Genomic DNA, 16,244 nt, shown 5'->3' with positions numbered 1-16,244 from the left:
TAAACCTATTGTATTTAAATATGCTGCCAAACACTATCCCATGGTCACTTCTGCAGATGACTCAATGTTCTTCCAGAAAAAGAACACTTCAAGATTATAATTTTATGCCAGTGTATTAAAGAACAAGCAACATGAAAGATATTTTTACTTAGCTTGCAGGCAGGGACTCCCTCAAATTTGAAAAAGGCAGCAGAATGTTTCCTACAATGCACTATTTTGAACATGAAAACTTTAAAATGTTACACTGAAGCAGTACACAGGGATGCCTTATATTTAAGGACTGACTAATGATTTTCAGCCTCTGGTTTTTTTTCCCAGAAAATCTCATTTTTGTTCCCTCCCAGTACTGAATCAATCTTTTCAAACCATCATAAACTAAATACTGAAGATGGACAGTATGACCCAAACTATTTCTCAGTCATCCTAAAAGTGCAGGGCTTTTGTAATAATCAGAATTAAACCATTTTCAGTAAACAATCAGTTTAGAAGTAACTCAGGAGTAGAAGGACTGGTTCCTACAACTCATTCCCACAACAGTGCAGTTTAAGCAACAATTCAATGCAACCAACAAAATAGCTTGGTGAAGGGGAAACCTAGATCATTATCTAATACTAAAATCTGGGGGTTTGGGTACTTCTGGTGCAGCAAACCTGAAATTCCTATGCTGACATCAGGTTTCAAACTAACAATGAGACCTACTCAATTTTATCAAGATTAGTAGCTAAAACAAACTCTCTTCTTTGAGTTGACTGATGCTTTTCATACCTTTTGGTTAACTAACTAAAGCAGTCCTCTTAAAAAAACACAAACCCCAACCCTCTGCCCCCATTACTGGGTAGGGTGCAACGGGAGGAGATCTGTGAAACCACAGTTTGTGCTGAAGACAATATTTAAACTACACATACCACAGGGTATCTCATTTCAGAACAGGCTCTAATCCTGCCTAAGGTCTAAATGTCCATAGGCCAAACCTGTCAGTGAAGTCTGGAAGCACATGCTTTAATTCTGATTCTTCCAAAACCTGACTTGCATGTTCAGCAGGATCAGCAGCAAAGAATGCCAGTACCCAGCCTACAGTGACAGGCATTCTGGGGATAACAACACACAGTTGTTCTCAAGTTAATCTTGAATTTTAATCTTAAATTTTTAATCTTAATTTTTATTAGCTCTGCAAAATACTGAGTGATACAAGAATATAACAGCTATGTGCAGCTGAATTTTGTGTCATACCTCACACAGAAAACAACTGTGCAATAAGAACATCATTTAAGGCAACTCAGTATTGCTTTATAATTATCTTAATGAGGAAGGCTGTTGCACAATGACTGTTCCAAAACCATGCAAAGAATACTCACACCACAGAGGCTGACTACTGGTACACTTTCAGGATGGTTTAAATTGAACAAAAGCACTGTGACAGAAGGGTAGTCATGTTGTCTGTCTTTCAGCTGAGGGATTCCTACTTCCTCTACTGCTCCAGGAATTTTTGGACTTCATGATGCAATTTACTTGGACAACCACTATATTAGCTGCAAAATTATCCTGGGGAAAAAAATAGAGGAAAAAAGATGAGTTTTTTGCAAGAGAAGGCAGATGATTCCAATCACTGGAGAGCAGTTCAATCAGGAAGGTACTGCATGGGCCAGGACTGCCTGTGTTGGTGGTGATGGAGTCCTAAACCAAGATAGGTGAAAATGTTTAACCACAACAGAACCTTCCCTTCCTCTGGTTCCCTAAAAATATAGAAATACCTAAGACATTTGGTATCAACATTTTGAGTGGGGAAACGTAATATGAGCAAGATGTAGATTTCAGAGAAAGAGTAAACAACAAAAAATTAATTTGGCAAAACCACACTTCCTAAAGGTAGCATTAACTTTGCAACCATTTAGATGCAGCTTCAATACTTCCCTGGCCTGCAAGAGGAACCTGACACTTGGAAAAAAAAAAAAAATCAGCAGAGGAACATCAAGTTGCTTTTCAGTCTCTGCATTGAAGCTCACCCCCACTGCAAGTCTGAACACTGTCCTTCAGCCTCTTTTGTTAACACTGCACATTAACATCGAGCTCTTCCCACAGGCTTCTGTGCCAAACACAGTCAGCAGACTCCACCTCCATGGAAATCAGCTGAGCAATTCCACAGCAATCACTTTTCCTAAATGCTGGAAGGAGTCCCAAGTCTGTTTTCTGTTCCCAAAGCTCCACTTGCCAGTACTTGGTACAGTGCAGGTTAGTCCTGAAAGCACCCAGCCCTTGGGGAGGCCAAGGGAAACCAAAGGAACACAAGAATACACAAAAACCTTTCTGAGTAGCCAGAAGCATCTTAAAGCACCTCAGGCAAAAATTCCCTTGAAGACTTTGCTGGTATAACATGTTGCTGAATATTAATATTCCTGAAAAATATCTGTGAAAACCTCCAGCCAAGGATGTGGTTCTGTCCTCCTTCACTGACTGGAAATGACACACATGCTGCTGACACATGAGCATCACTTACTGCATCAGGTCAAGTGTACAGCTCTGCACAATTACCATGAGTGATGCAAGCCAAGCCCAAGAGTAGAGCTCCCACACAAAAATGTCATTAAATCTGGAGTTTCTGCACTACAGATTTTATTTTCTATATAAGAGCCTGAAATAAGGCTCATTAAAGTTAGGCATCAAGCATAATAAATCAGCTAAAGAAATTAATTAAAGCTGCCCACCTCATTTCACCCTATTTGCATATATAATGTTTACAAAAATAGAAAAATAAGCAAACATATGGCTCCTCATAGGAATCCTGCCATGCCCAGCTCATGAACCAGACATGTCCCCTGAAAGGTTTGAAGTGCAAGGATGCAACAGTCCTTAAGACTTATTTCACCTGTTGAAAGAGCTAAGACCATATTACCTCAACAGAAATGCTGTAAAACCATCAAAAAATTCCTCTCAGCAATCAATTCCATTAAAAAAAAGACAATTTCATGTGCAGTTTGTAATCTTTCAAAGTGAAACATTCAAATATAGCTGGTGCTAGAGCAGAAAGCATCAGCAGTAGCATTTCTTGAACAAGTAGGTTTTGTGAAAATTGCTAAAAGTTGACCTGTACAATGAGACCTACAAATGCACACTCAAGGAAATGCTGCAAACACAGGCTTCCAGTCATTTGTATACAATAAAGTCAAGCACCAAAACTCACCACTCTTGCACAAAGCCACAGTCAGCTGCCTTAGGTTCCACTTAAATGCAGGAAACAGAGAATCAGAGTTGGCAAAATCTGTCAAGCTCTGTACACAAGTGAAAGCTAATATTTATTCTTGCAAATACCAACGTAACTAAAATACTACTTAAAAGTACAACACCTCAAACTAATTATATTTAACAACTTAAACCAGTAGCTTGAAAGACAGGAAAGACCAGAGAGTTATCAATAGCCTGTACACCACAGTGCTTCAGCCTCCAATGACCTGCAAGTCCCATCTGAGCAAAGATTAACCAGACAGCTAAAATAACTTGATTCTACAGAGGGGGAATAAATGACTGAAGCCAACAGCCACATAGTTCAAGTTACCAGCAGATTATAAACTGCCTAAACTATTAAGAAATATATTTGTAGTGCACCAGTAAACTGACAGAAAACAGTAGTCACCTCATTTAAAGCAGGCAACTTAAGAAAACATTTCCCCTTTTCCCACCACCACCCCTAAAATAAATTAATGATTAAGAGTCTTTGAAAATTGCAGCAGAGGTTTGGTTTTACTGGGGTGTCTGATACTCTCAGGAGACATTTACAAGTAGTATTACACATTACAGCAATTCAAGCTGTGCAAATAAAGGTCTTCTTCCTTAATTTCTACATAAGCAAGAAGTCAGGTACCATTAACTACAACAAGAAGGAACTTCACACTGAAGTTCATGTTGTGTAAGAAAGAGCAACAAACAAACCAAACTTCTCCCTGATCTTGCAATATTCAACTTCACATTAACATACAGAATCACAGCTTTCTCAGTCTGTTAGAACCAAGGAATGTTTAAGTACACAGATTCATTACACTTAGATGGGATTTTACTGCTTCTAGTTAATATTTGGCATAACCTGACTCTTAACTGAAACATCAGCTTAGCAGATTCTGATCTAACTGGTGTGTTTATCAAGACAAGTAATTCAGTCACCATATTCAAAGCAAAAAACTCATAATAAAATTTTAATTAGATTTCTGAACTCAAAGCAGTCATGCAAGCTGAAATCAAATGAAGAATGCAGGACCAAACAATCGTGCCTAATCATATAATATCTGAGGATATAAACTACTACATTTATTTTGTAATTAAAAATATTAAATCATTAGATCAGATGTGGAAACTCTTTTTTCAAGTTAGAGTAATCAAAAAAAGAAAGGAAGTCAAAACTGACAGATGAGTGGTTTAAGAACATATCACAGATTTCCTTGTAAAAGAAGAATCTGTCCTCTATCACAGCTGAGTGAAGTTTCAACACTGCAAATTCTGTCCAGCTACAGATATGCACACCAATCTTCATAAAGCCCTAGAAGTCACCTTCACCTTCCTTACCATTTCCTTGAAATACTCCCTTGATATATTCAGAACAGATGAGGGCCAGGCTGCAGAAAAACTGGCTGCCCTGAAACCAGAACATTCCCAATGTTCCAGTGACCTGAAAGTACCTGATCCTGTGAGCAGACAGCTTGGTTATCCCACTGCAAAGGGCTCTGTGAAATTTGTCCTTGACCTACAGGGAGATCCAAGGGTTATGCTCACAGAACCACTGCCAAGAACAACATTCCTGAACACTGCCTTTGTTGTACTGGGATAAAGTATACACCTGTCAAACTAATATCAAAAATTAGTTAGCTGTAGTATTTCTTATCTTAACCTAATTTGATAGGAAAAAAATGTGTTTACTTAGTCTTCTACAAGTGAGTGGAATATTGATTGCTTTCAAGTTAAAGTTTTACTGGGTAAGTTTACTGAACAATAATTTAAGATAAGCAGAACTCCTAAAGAAGCAGACCAGGGAGAAGATGAGAAAGAATATTTATTTACAAGCATAATCTGCATATAATCAGATAATTTAGTTAAAGTTTATCAGCAGGGCTAAAAATATATCACATGAGATCTCTATAAAATGCTCAAGATACTCCCAGAAAACATGGAATTTACAAAACACACTACACTAATCATATGGGCATGTTGCAAGCATGTTCAGCGTACTGATGCATATCAAATACGGACCAGCCAGCCAGCAAAATGAATACAGACAGAATGGAAAAGCAACTCTTTCAACACAAAGGTGCCATCTCCAGCCAGAGCCCGAGTGAGGATGAGGCAAAAGAAAGGAAGATGTGATGGAAAACTCAGCAATTTTAACTTTGAATACTTAAAGCTAACACTACTGTCTTGTCAGGCCCAACAGCAGAGACAAGCTGAAATCAAATGAAGAATGCTTTGGAACTCTAGGTAAGAACAACCAGCTGTGTCACCATGTGTTAAACCAGAACACAATTTTCTGTCTGTTCTGCTTTTACCCTTTTGTTTCCCATTTCAATCTTATTAAATGAGTCTGCCTTCTGTTTCACTATTTTGTTTGCCTGGTACTGAGGACACAGGGAAAGGAGAGAGTTTGGTGAAGGCTAAAAACCTGCTCTGTGCCAGCAGCCCCAAGAAGAACCCTGAGAGAGGTGCTTTGGAAGCTCATGTGCTGAGGAACATTTTCTGCCAAGCTGCAGAGAGTCAGCAGGGCATCTTCTGCTGCCAAAAAGCACTTTCCAGAAGCTACAAATCTGAGCCTTTTCTGGGAGTTATCAACAGTACACAACAGTACAGCTCCCCACTCACCCAAACCTGCAAACTCACGCTGTGATCTCTGCGTGTGAGAGCCCCCATGGAAGTCAGAGCAGGCCACTCGGAGCAGAGGGGACAACACAGAGCCACCAGCTCAGCCCCCAGAACACTGGGAACACTCTGAACATCTGCAGAATGACAGCCCTGCGTTTGGCTGAGCCCTGCTGGAGCTGCAGAGAGAACAATGAAGCGCATGAATAAAGCCCTCTGAGGCTCAGCTGGCAGTTTGATTTATTATACTCACGTTAAGCCTCCAATGTTCATTCTCTGCATAGCTCGGATACAGCAAAGGATTTGGTTTGGACTAACTTACTTTATTTCTCTATTCTTTACATAAAATGTCCATGTTCTTACAAATTTCACTAATACCACTTTGATATCTAACATGTTGATTCAGTGTGAAACATCAGAATTAAACAGCCTTTTAGCTTCCTCATTCCCACAGGATTCCTCATGCCCTCAGACACGAAACAATCTTATCTAGGGCACTTCTGGTGAATATTTTAATCATTTTCCCTTTATCTTTCTAACCTTCACTTCTGCAAAAAATACAGACCACACTTGCTCTACCTTCTTGTGCTGTTAAACTCTTTACTGCTGTTGCTCAGACTGAGGCATGCTAAGACAGTGTATAAGGAGCAAACTGGTATTACTAAAGGATAACTGCAGGCATGCAAAATTATCTGTACTAAATAAATTTTAAACTGAAAGGTGTGCTGTGATCCTTCCATTCAAATGCCAGCTCACTACTCTTCTAGTCTAGGGAACTTTCTGAGAAAGAAGAAAGCAGGAACATTTTGAAACAAATACAAACAGAACCAAGTTATTATTGATCAACTAGATCTCTATACACTCTTTTCCATATGTATACCTTATTATTATTATAAATTGATATTATAACCTTTTTCAAGTAAGAATCAGTAAGGAAGGAGGGCTTTTTTTGTTGTATTTCTGGATTTATTTTTTTCTATAATCCTTTTCATTGCACAAGAGGTTACAGGATCAATCATTCACCAGTGCAGCCATCCCTTCTGCTCTTCTTTCCATCCCACACTCCAACAGGGCATCCAACCAACAATCTGGAAAAGACCACTGAGCCAGGCAATGAACACTCAGGCCACACAGCCACCCAAAGAGTTCTCCAATAAATTAGATAAAGTAAGTTATGTCAACAATTTATCACAAATAAGTCTTACTACATAAGACCTTTTCAGAAAAAGAAACAAATCTGTCATCCCAGAGGGTCAGGCACTAAGATTTTGGATCATTTTAATATTATTCCATGTGATGTATGCCAAAGGTAGATCTGAATACACTTGCAGATGAAGTCTATAACTGATTGAAGAGATTTTTTTAACGCTTTCCAGTCCTGACAGTTCTGAAAGCACTGACCTTTTCCTCATCCCAGAAGTTCCCCTGACTCTGGTGGGCATGCCTTCACCCTCATATATACTTCTAGCTTGAAGATTTTTACCTCTCCTGAGTATGGAACAGTGATCACAACAGAAAAAATCCCCAGCATGTCCCCAAAATGCAGCAGCATGCAACAGCACACTGCCAGTCTATTCAGCTTGTTCTCAATCTGATTATTCACGTGTTCTGTACTGACTGCCATCTGCCCACTCCTCCTCCTGTCTCTATCTGACACAGACTTTGTGCCATCTCATAAGGGGGTTTTTTGGCACTTTTCTGCACACTTCCTTCAGGACACTGCTACACAGAGGGAATAAACTTCATTGTAAGATTGTTTCCTGGAACTCCTCAGGCATTACATCTCAAATCAACTCAAATTTAGAAAAGGTTTTGCATGTAACACTCAAAAAAGCCCTATATATTTATATTTTGCTTTAAAAACATTTATATATATATAATATGCATGTAGATAAATTATACATATGAAATATATGTATAAATATATTTACATACATATTAAAGACAGGAGATAGATTCAAGACAAAGTCAGCCACTATTCACACTCATTTTTTTCCCTATACGAACTGCAATTTGAGCACTAATCACCAGAAGATATATACCAGAGAAAGCACACAGGTATTTTCATTTTAGGCAAACAATTCACAGCTTCACAGGACCTGACAGTTGTCTCTATTAGCTCCATGGCTGTTGCAGCCAAATCTCATCATGCACTGAAAAGGACACTGGGATTAACTACGTAGCTCCAATCTGGCCCTTTATTAGTAGCAGGAATGTTCATTCCCCAAGTTGTACATGACAGTCACTTAAAACTCCATCTGGCTTTTATGACTTACACCAGGAACTTCCGTGCTAAGAGTTCATGAATGTATTAACTGCACTGAGGGTTTGGGATTTTTTTCCTCTCTCTTAAAGAAAGAAGCTCGCAACTAACAGCTGAAGTATGAACAAACCTCCAAGTGCCTGTTAGCACTTGGAAATTTAGGAAGAAAGAAAGATTCTCTGCTTCTTTACACAATGCTTGTTTGAAAAATGTGGAGAAAAATAAATGCAGAAGATTTTTCTCTTTACTCTCTGCTGCTGACCTTTAGACCTGACACCCACTGCATCCGGTGGGAAACTTTTTCCAAGAGCCAGCCCTCTTATAAATATTTTAGCAGACTTAAGCATCCAGACCACATTTTATTTGCCCACATCGACTAAAAAAGCTACTGATTCATCACAACATATATGTGGACCTTTATATTTACATAAGTATCTGTCACACAATAAAACATAATTAACAGAATCCTGAATCTGAAACGTGAAGGTACTTTTGAAGCTTGGGGATTTTGGAGAAGTTTGCTGATTTTTTATGACATTTATTCTTACAGCTGCTACAAGGCTCTAAAATACAACTTCATTCCTGCCTATTCTCCTGTATATGGTTTTAAAACAGATTTGCATATCCTCCATAAATAACAAAAGCACTAGGAAAAGTTCATGCATACCTATCTTTAGTCAATAAATGTAATAGTGATAACTCCATTTCCTTCTCAAAATATAATTTCAAGTTTCTCTTAGGTGTTTTGCCAATAAATGTCCTTAAACTTGCAAGAACAGCTTATTTAAAGGAATCTGTTCAGTGTCTAAGGACTGCACCTGTTCCTTTTAAGATAACCAGTCCCCTTGTCATGTCTTGCATTCCTCTTGTTTCTCCACTACCACGAGAAACTGTTTTGTGCAGTACAGAGCAAGCCACAGGAGAGATTTCTGTGACTTCCACAGGGAACATCAGCACTCCTCTCCAGGTGCCCTTCTCCTCCAGGTCAACCCTTCTTCCCTCTGTAGGTGGTTTCCCTACAGAGCTATAAATTTCACAGTCTTGTAGAAGGCTGTGCCAGATTAGTACTCATAAGGAAACTTTCTAGCTGCTCCAAACAAGCCATGGAGTCAGACAAGGACAACCACGTTCACCAACACAGGTAATCAGGAATTTGGCTCCCTCACACTGCTACAGCACTAACAAAAGAGACTGAAACATGAAACACTAGACACTGTTCAAAGAAGGTGCTCTGTTTACTTAGAACTAGATTATGCACATTGCTTTACTGCAGGATTTTATGCCAGCAAGTTTCAGTTAGATTTAGCAAGCAGGAAAAACAGAAGAAATGTTTGGGTTTAGTGCTTATAATGGAGGGTTTGTTACAATTTCACCCATCAAGTGGCAGCACTTTCATTACACACGATTAAATGTTAACTGCAAGGACAAGTTTGAAGGATCAGTATCTGAAGACACAATTCCTCCCAAAGACCTTGTAACAAGAAGTGTGCAGTGACAGTGTAATAAAAACCTTTATTTTCCAGTCTTAGCATTGTCGAGGCTTCTGTTGACACTGAAGTCCTTTGGGTTTTATGGCTGTTTTATCACCAGCCATCAAAACTGCATTAGTGGCCCATCTACATATGATACAGATCAAGGCTTCAGTCCAGTAAAACCTCTGCCACATGACTTCACAGGGGTTACAGCTCTATTACCAAAAGGAGCAGGGGACAAGCTGTGTCTCACTCCAAGTTATTCCTCTGATGTCTCCTAGGACACTGTTGTGCTCCTGGCTCATAGGAAACTTGCACGCAGACATTTGAGAGCAGCAGCAGCTCTCAAGCCCTCCCGTAAGATAACGCCAGTGAATTATCATGCATGAGAACAGCAGGACAGGATGTACAGTGTGAGCTTACATAAGACACAAGGCACTGCTGGGAACCAGCACAAGTGAACAGCGTAAATGGCTCAGAAAATGCTGATGTCACTCGTGTACGTTCAGCTTGTGCTGGCCAAGTTTCTCTGAACCCAACGTGGGCCTTTCTGGCTGTTTGCAAAACCTCACAGTCTGCTCTGCTACAGCCTCATCTTGAAAAGGAGCTTGTTTTCAAAAACCTGTGTTCCTAATGAGAGCTTTCTTTTAGATGAGCAAGAATCTAAAGAAAAACAGAAAATGTAATGGAGAACTGGAAAAAGCATGTAATTGTGTAAACAAACACTTGTTCCTAATACTTACTGAGAAAATAGTTCAAGCACAACTTACCCGTTTTAAAACATGACCTCTGCAAAGCTACTAAGGTCAATGAGACTTACAGTAGTTACTCAGTGAGCCCTGCTTCCATAAATTAAAGATGCCTAAGGGTAGCTATGAAACCAGGTATTTGATTTTTCCAGGGCACCTACATATTAAGAATTGACAATGAATTGCCATTCTACCAGAGCAGCTTCTCAGGTTCATTAAAAAAAAAGAAAAAACCCAAACCAAACCCAGCTGGGCTGTCCTTACCCCTTCTTCAACACAAAAGCTTTCCTACTTAATATTAATCTGATTATGGAAGTTTAATATTAAATTGAGTAGGTAAGTGACACACTATATATCGAATTACTTTCAAAAAATCCCCAATGTATGAGGCAAGCATTGCTTCTTCCTGGTGTAACCTTATACAATATATTAAAAAAAAATAGAAAAAAAACATGACCAATCTAGTTGCACAAATCAGTATTAAGCAAAGCTGTAAAGAGAGAAAACTTTTTTTACTCAGGTCAGGATTTGCAGCAGCAACTCCCAGCTCTGTGCTTGGCTGCTTCCATTTGTTATTGCAGTGGCTGCACTTCAGAGCAGTGTGTGAACCAGGACACTCAAGTCCTGCACTCCTGTATTTAGGTTTTTACCTATGAAATACTGGAACTATTCTGATTTTCCACAGAGAGCATCCAGTAAAGTGAGGGGAAAAATACTGCTCCTAAAACTAACATTGCCTTTTATTACAAGCATAATGAACTTATTGTCACTCCCTTCACTTCCTTAGTATTTCCTTTCAAAAGCACCACGTACTTCAGAGATGTCAACTATCAGAGATAATCTGCTACATTAGAAATTCACAGGGTTTCCTTAGCAGTGGAAGAGGACACCACACAGGTTTGTTCCAAACAGAAATGGAAAAAAAAAAGCCACCCATAATGTATTTGCAGTATGGAATAGCAGCTCTTTGAAAGCACACACTACATCAAAATATGAAATGCAAGATGACCACAGTGCAAATCATGCAACATCACAGGCTATTAAATGTCTTTTTAAGCAAGCTCTTATTTCCATCAAAGCGAGGCTCCTACAGTTCACATCCTGGCTAGAGCCTTTCTGCTTCTGTGATAGAAATAGCATCACTATCTACCCTTTATTACTCCAGCAGATAAGCATTTCACAGTCATTAGTATGTTTATTCAGAGAACGTTTTTGGAAAGCACCGCTATTCCCAATTCATAAGCAAACACAGCACTGACTGGTGCAGAAAGACCGATCCAAGGTCACAGAGTAAGTCTGTGGTAAAGTAAGAAACTTCACCTGGTTTTGCCTTCCTGCAACTAATACTTTCTATTAATGAGTCATTGCTGCTCCTCTAAATTATCCTTTCAGCAGGAAGAGACAACAGACTGCCTGTGGCATTCAAACTCTACATGCTAATAGCAGCTCTGCTCCACGGTTTGCTAAAAAAAAAAAAAATCACACCCAAGGGCCTTGTTCTGTACTGTCACAGAATCCTGCTTGTACATTGAGCTGCTGTGGGGGAAAAGAGGAATATACACATATATATGTATATTATTAGATAGCTTGCCTCGTTTGTTATCCAGCTCTTTCCCTAGAGAAACAAAACCCAGTCCTTGAATAGCTTCACTCCCTCACGCCACAGAGCACCGGGCAAGGGCAAAGTGCAGCGAGGAAGGGACAGACAACTGGGAGACAAGTTATGCAAAGCTGGGGGCCGGGGTGGGGAGCAGCGGCCCGGAGGAAAAAAAACCAACAAAATCCAAAAATCCCGACTTGTGTTGGCGGGTCACGGGGGTCACGGTGCCGGGATCGCCGCCCCGGGGGCTCGGCGGGGAAAGGACCCGGCACGGGGGGGACACCGGGAGCGTGCGGGGCTCCCGTCCGACCCCGCAGAGCGCACGGAGCCCGCTCCCAGCTGCCCCACCGCCGGGCCGGCCGCGACCCCACAGCCCGGGCTCCTGCGAAGGCGCTCACCGACCCAGCCCCGGCACCCTCCTCGCCGCCTGTCCCCCGCCCCAAGCTCGGTCCCGGAGCGCCGCTCCTGCCGTACCTGTCCGGGGAGTCGGCGGGGACCGCGGGGCTGCATCGCCCGGCCGGTGGGTCCCGCGGGTCTCCCCGGAGCGGCTGTGCCCAGCCGTGCCCCGCGGCCGCCGCCACGGCCCCACAGCACCCGCTGCCCTCGCCTCCCGTTTGACCTTTCCGTGTCTCCGCCGCCCGTCCCCGGCACCCTCTGACGTCACCGCCATGGCAACCAATCCCCGCCCTCCCCTGGCCCCGCCCTCCAACCCCGCGCGCGCGCGCACGCGCCGCCGGCGGGAGGGGCGGGGCCGCGCGCCCCCCGCGGCCAATGAGCCCCGCCCCCCCGGAGTCACCCGCAGGGCACAGAACCCATAATAAATATATAATATTGATATTACATATATTTGCATTATATATTTGTATATATATATGTGTGTGTGCGTATATCTGCGTGTATATATATATATATATGTGTGTGTATGTATATATATGTGTATATATCTGTATATTCTTCCCCCCCCCCACAGCCTAGTGCACAAGCAGGATTCTGAGGCAGTTACAGAGCAAAGCCCTTGGGGGTAATTTTTTTTTTTTTTTTTTTTTTTTTTTAGCAAGCCTTGGAGCAGAGCTGCTGTCGGCTGCAGGGTTGGGATGCCAGGAACACTCTGGTGTCCCTGTGGACAGCTGTGCCCGGGGAGTGCAGGGTGTGGGAGCGTGAGCCCTCAGTCCTCATGGAGTCAGTGCTTCCCTCTCTCTGCAGGGACAGAGGGAATGCGGAGTCAATGGCGAGTTGAACATGAGTGCCCTGGCGGCCAGAAGGGACATCTGTGTCCTGGGATACCGGGGACAGCATGGCCAGCCAGGCAAGGGGATTGTCCCGCTCTGCTCTGCACTGGGGCAGCCGCACCTCGAGTGCTGGGGGCACCCTTGGGTGCCACAGTATGAAGCCATTAAGCCATTAGAAAGTATCCAAAGAAGAGCCATGAAGGTGGTGAAGGGTTTGGAGGAGAAGCCATGTGAGATGTGGCCGAGGTTATTTGTTCTGTTCAGCCTGGAGTATGCCTAGAGGAGCCCTCATTGTGCAGCTTCCTCACAAGGAGCAGCATCAATCTCCCTTCTCAGGTGACAGTGACAGGAGCCAAGGGATGGCCTAAAGTTGTGTCAGTGCAGGTTTATGTTGGATATCAGGAAAAGGTTCTTCACCCAGAGGGTGGCTGGGCACTGGACCAGGCTCTCTAGTAAAACTGGTCACAGCACCAAGCCTGACAGAGCTCAAGAAGAGTTTGGACCAGGCTCCCAGGCACATGGCGTGACTCTTGGGGATTGTGCTGTGCAGGAATTGGGCTCAGTGTTCCTTGGTGTTCCCTTCCAACTCACCACGTTCTCTTTGATTCTGTCTATTTCTGTTCTGTGAATTTAAATGCTGCCTTTTCTATGCACACATTTACACAAACCCAGCTCGTGCCATCACAGTTTGCCTGCTCCTTTCCATCTCTAGTGTTCTTCCACATCCCATGGCACTTAAATATTCCCCAGGGATCAAGCTGCCTCTCCAGTGCCACAACTTACAGCTTCTCCCATTGTTTAGAGAACATATGGGTAATTGCTTTTTCTTTTCCCAAAATACTTGGCATAGAAATCATATATGTAATATGTATAACATATGGAAGGCTGCATATTTCAATGCCTCAGTGCACAATGTGTGCATGAGTGTTTTACGTGTAAATGCTTTGCTTCAAACACTTGTCAGCTGTGAGCACGGGCAGCTTGCAACGTGTGTAAGGTCAGTGTTTTACTCTGGGTTTGTACTTTGTTTCATGAAAGGTGTGTGCACTATCAGCATGTTACATATTTCAGGCTTTAAGTCAAGATAAGTAGGCAGCCATGATATTTAAATACACTATCAATTAGCAATTACATTTCCTTTCATCTGCCCGACATGCAGAACACACTGCATACTTTATGTGTGCCACTTGCTGTCATTTTTGGAGCTGTGACAAATTTCAAATTATTTTAACCAGAATATTCATTCAGAAATATAATCCTATATTCATCAAAAATACAAGCTGAGGTGTGTTCATCAAACCTTTCCTGAAGGTGGATAAAAGGGCATGAATAGAGTTTTCCTGCCTTTGAAATGCACAAAGCCTTTCTTCCAGAGTATTAAAAAACCAGTTTAAATCCTATCACGGCATGACCAGGATCTGCCGTGTGAATTCATGCATGATCTGGGTCTTGCTCATTTAAAGGCAGAGTTTTAATAAGGAAATAATTTTAAAGAGACATTTTTAGCTATCACTGACTTTGTGACATGGCTTATTTCTTATCAGCCCAAGTAGATTCAGTGTTGTATTACTGCCTGGTAGTGCTGTGATTCTGGGTTCCATACCTGTATGGGCCATTCACTTAAGGGCTGGGCTTAGTGATCCTTGTGGTCCCTTACAAATCAGAATATTCTGTGAAAACACTGTAACTGGCTGCTGTTCAGAGCAGGACTGTTTGGGTGGAAGGCAGCTCTTGTGTGGTGGGCAGTGAGGCTGACTCCAGCCTGTACTGGGAGGCCATATGTGCATCTTCTGCCTTTGCACAGTGGTTCTGGCAGGTGCCAGCTCTGCTGGAATTTGCTTTTTCATGGGTTCCTTTAATTCCAGCCTCCAAGCCATGAGCCTGACTGTGGCAGCTTGCAGGGCTGTGAAGGGGATGAGTTTGGCCAGCCAGGAGCAGCCAGGAGTGACCTTATTCTAAGGTACCAGACAACCATCCAGGCTGGATGTGCCTGCCAGCCAGGATAAACTGCATATCAAGACACCAGGACTTGCACCTTCATATTTTTAATGCTGAAAAAGTGCAGTGTCCATGTTACCGACCCCCAAGTCAGGAGGAAGACTTTGAAAAACGAACTTTTAGGAAGGGCATAAATAAATGGGCCAGCAGGGATTTATCAGTATGAACACAGTGTTTGCTTTCTGCACATCTCCTGTTGCTCCACAGTTCAGCAAGGAGAGCCCTTTCTTTTCTCCCCATGGGTCAAGCAGTGTTTGTGGGAGACATAAATACAGTCCTCCATAAATACAGGGAGACATAAGTTTACAGCGTGAGTAAATTCAAACCAAATACACTTTGGCATTTTTATCCGTGAAATCTTAAAAAAAGCCAAGATAAGCCCATAATTACTAATTGGACGTGACGAAAGGAGATGGCACAACAATGTAGGTGAGGGAGGAGATGGAGAAATCAGTCCTGAGGAAAGATCTGGCACCCAAAAGGCATGAGAGAGCCAGAGCTCATCAGTTCAAATATAATCTTCCAGAAAGGGAGGGGGCACAAAACCACAACCCACCAGCATCTCTCATTCTTGCACAGAAAATGCCAGGCTCCTGCACCTGATTTCCATGAGAAAGGCCACTTCTGGCATTGACATTCTGCTGCTTCCAGTCCCTGCCACAGAGCTCCTCCTCAATGCACGGCTGAAAGAGGAGGGGAGGAATGAACTCTGCTTTCCAAAAGGGCAGGAGCTGCCAAAGAGGCCCATGGAAAGCCGATTGTGCAATGAGGGAAAACAGGGAGGGAGGATCCCTGCTCACAGACACAGTGAAACGCCTGTCGAAAAGAAGTGGGAGAAGGGCTAAGAGGCATTTTGGTGCATTTGTACAGATGTCAAGTGAGGGCTGGTTTAAAGCAAAGCTGTTGATGAGGACAGGGATGTGGGGTTGATTTTGAATGCTGAGGTTGTTGCACTCAGGCCTTCCCTTCATATGCATAGCATCCATAAGTGCTGCTGATTTCAAATCCTGGCTCTCATGGAGGTTTTTAAGCACTTCTCATTTGTAGATCCTGGAGTGCTTTACAAAGACAGAGCTATAAATAAGATGGATGGGAAAGTGA

General features: G+C 42.3%; 1 protein-coding gene across 1 annotated transcript in view; it reads right to left on the bottom strand.

Annotated features, from left to right (window-relative positions):
• Positions 1 to 1,516, bottom strand: part of ZFAT (zinc finger and AT-hook domain containing) — a 104,767-nt gene extending 103,251 nt beyond the window's left edge. The window contains exon 1 of the mRNA XM_054287436.1: positions 1,356 to 1,516. The gene's annotated coding sequence lies outside the window, so the exon portion shown is untranslated. The remainder of the gene's footprint in view (positions 1 to 1,355) is intronic.
• Positions 1,517 to 16,244: the final 14,728 nt, after the last annotated feature.

This window comes from Melozone crissalis, unplaced genomic scaffold (assembly GCF_028551555.1).
Source record: "Melozone crissalis strain CALT ecotype California unplaced genomic scaffold, PUWL_Pcris_2 ptg000002l_1, whole genome shotgun sequence".
In the NCBI taxonomy this organism is placed as follows: domain Eukaryota; kingdom Metazoa; phylum Chordata; class Aves; order Passeriformes; family Passerellidae; genus Melozone; species Melozone crissalis.
This window is presented reverse-complemented; position numbering and strand designations above follow the sequence as displayed.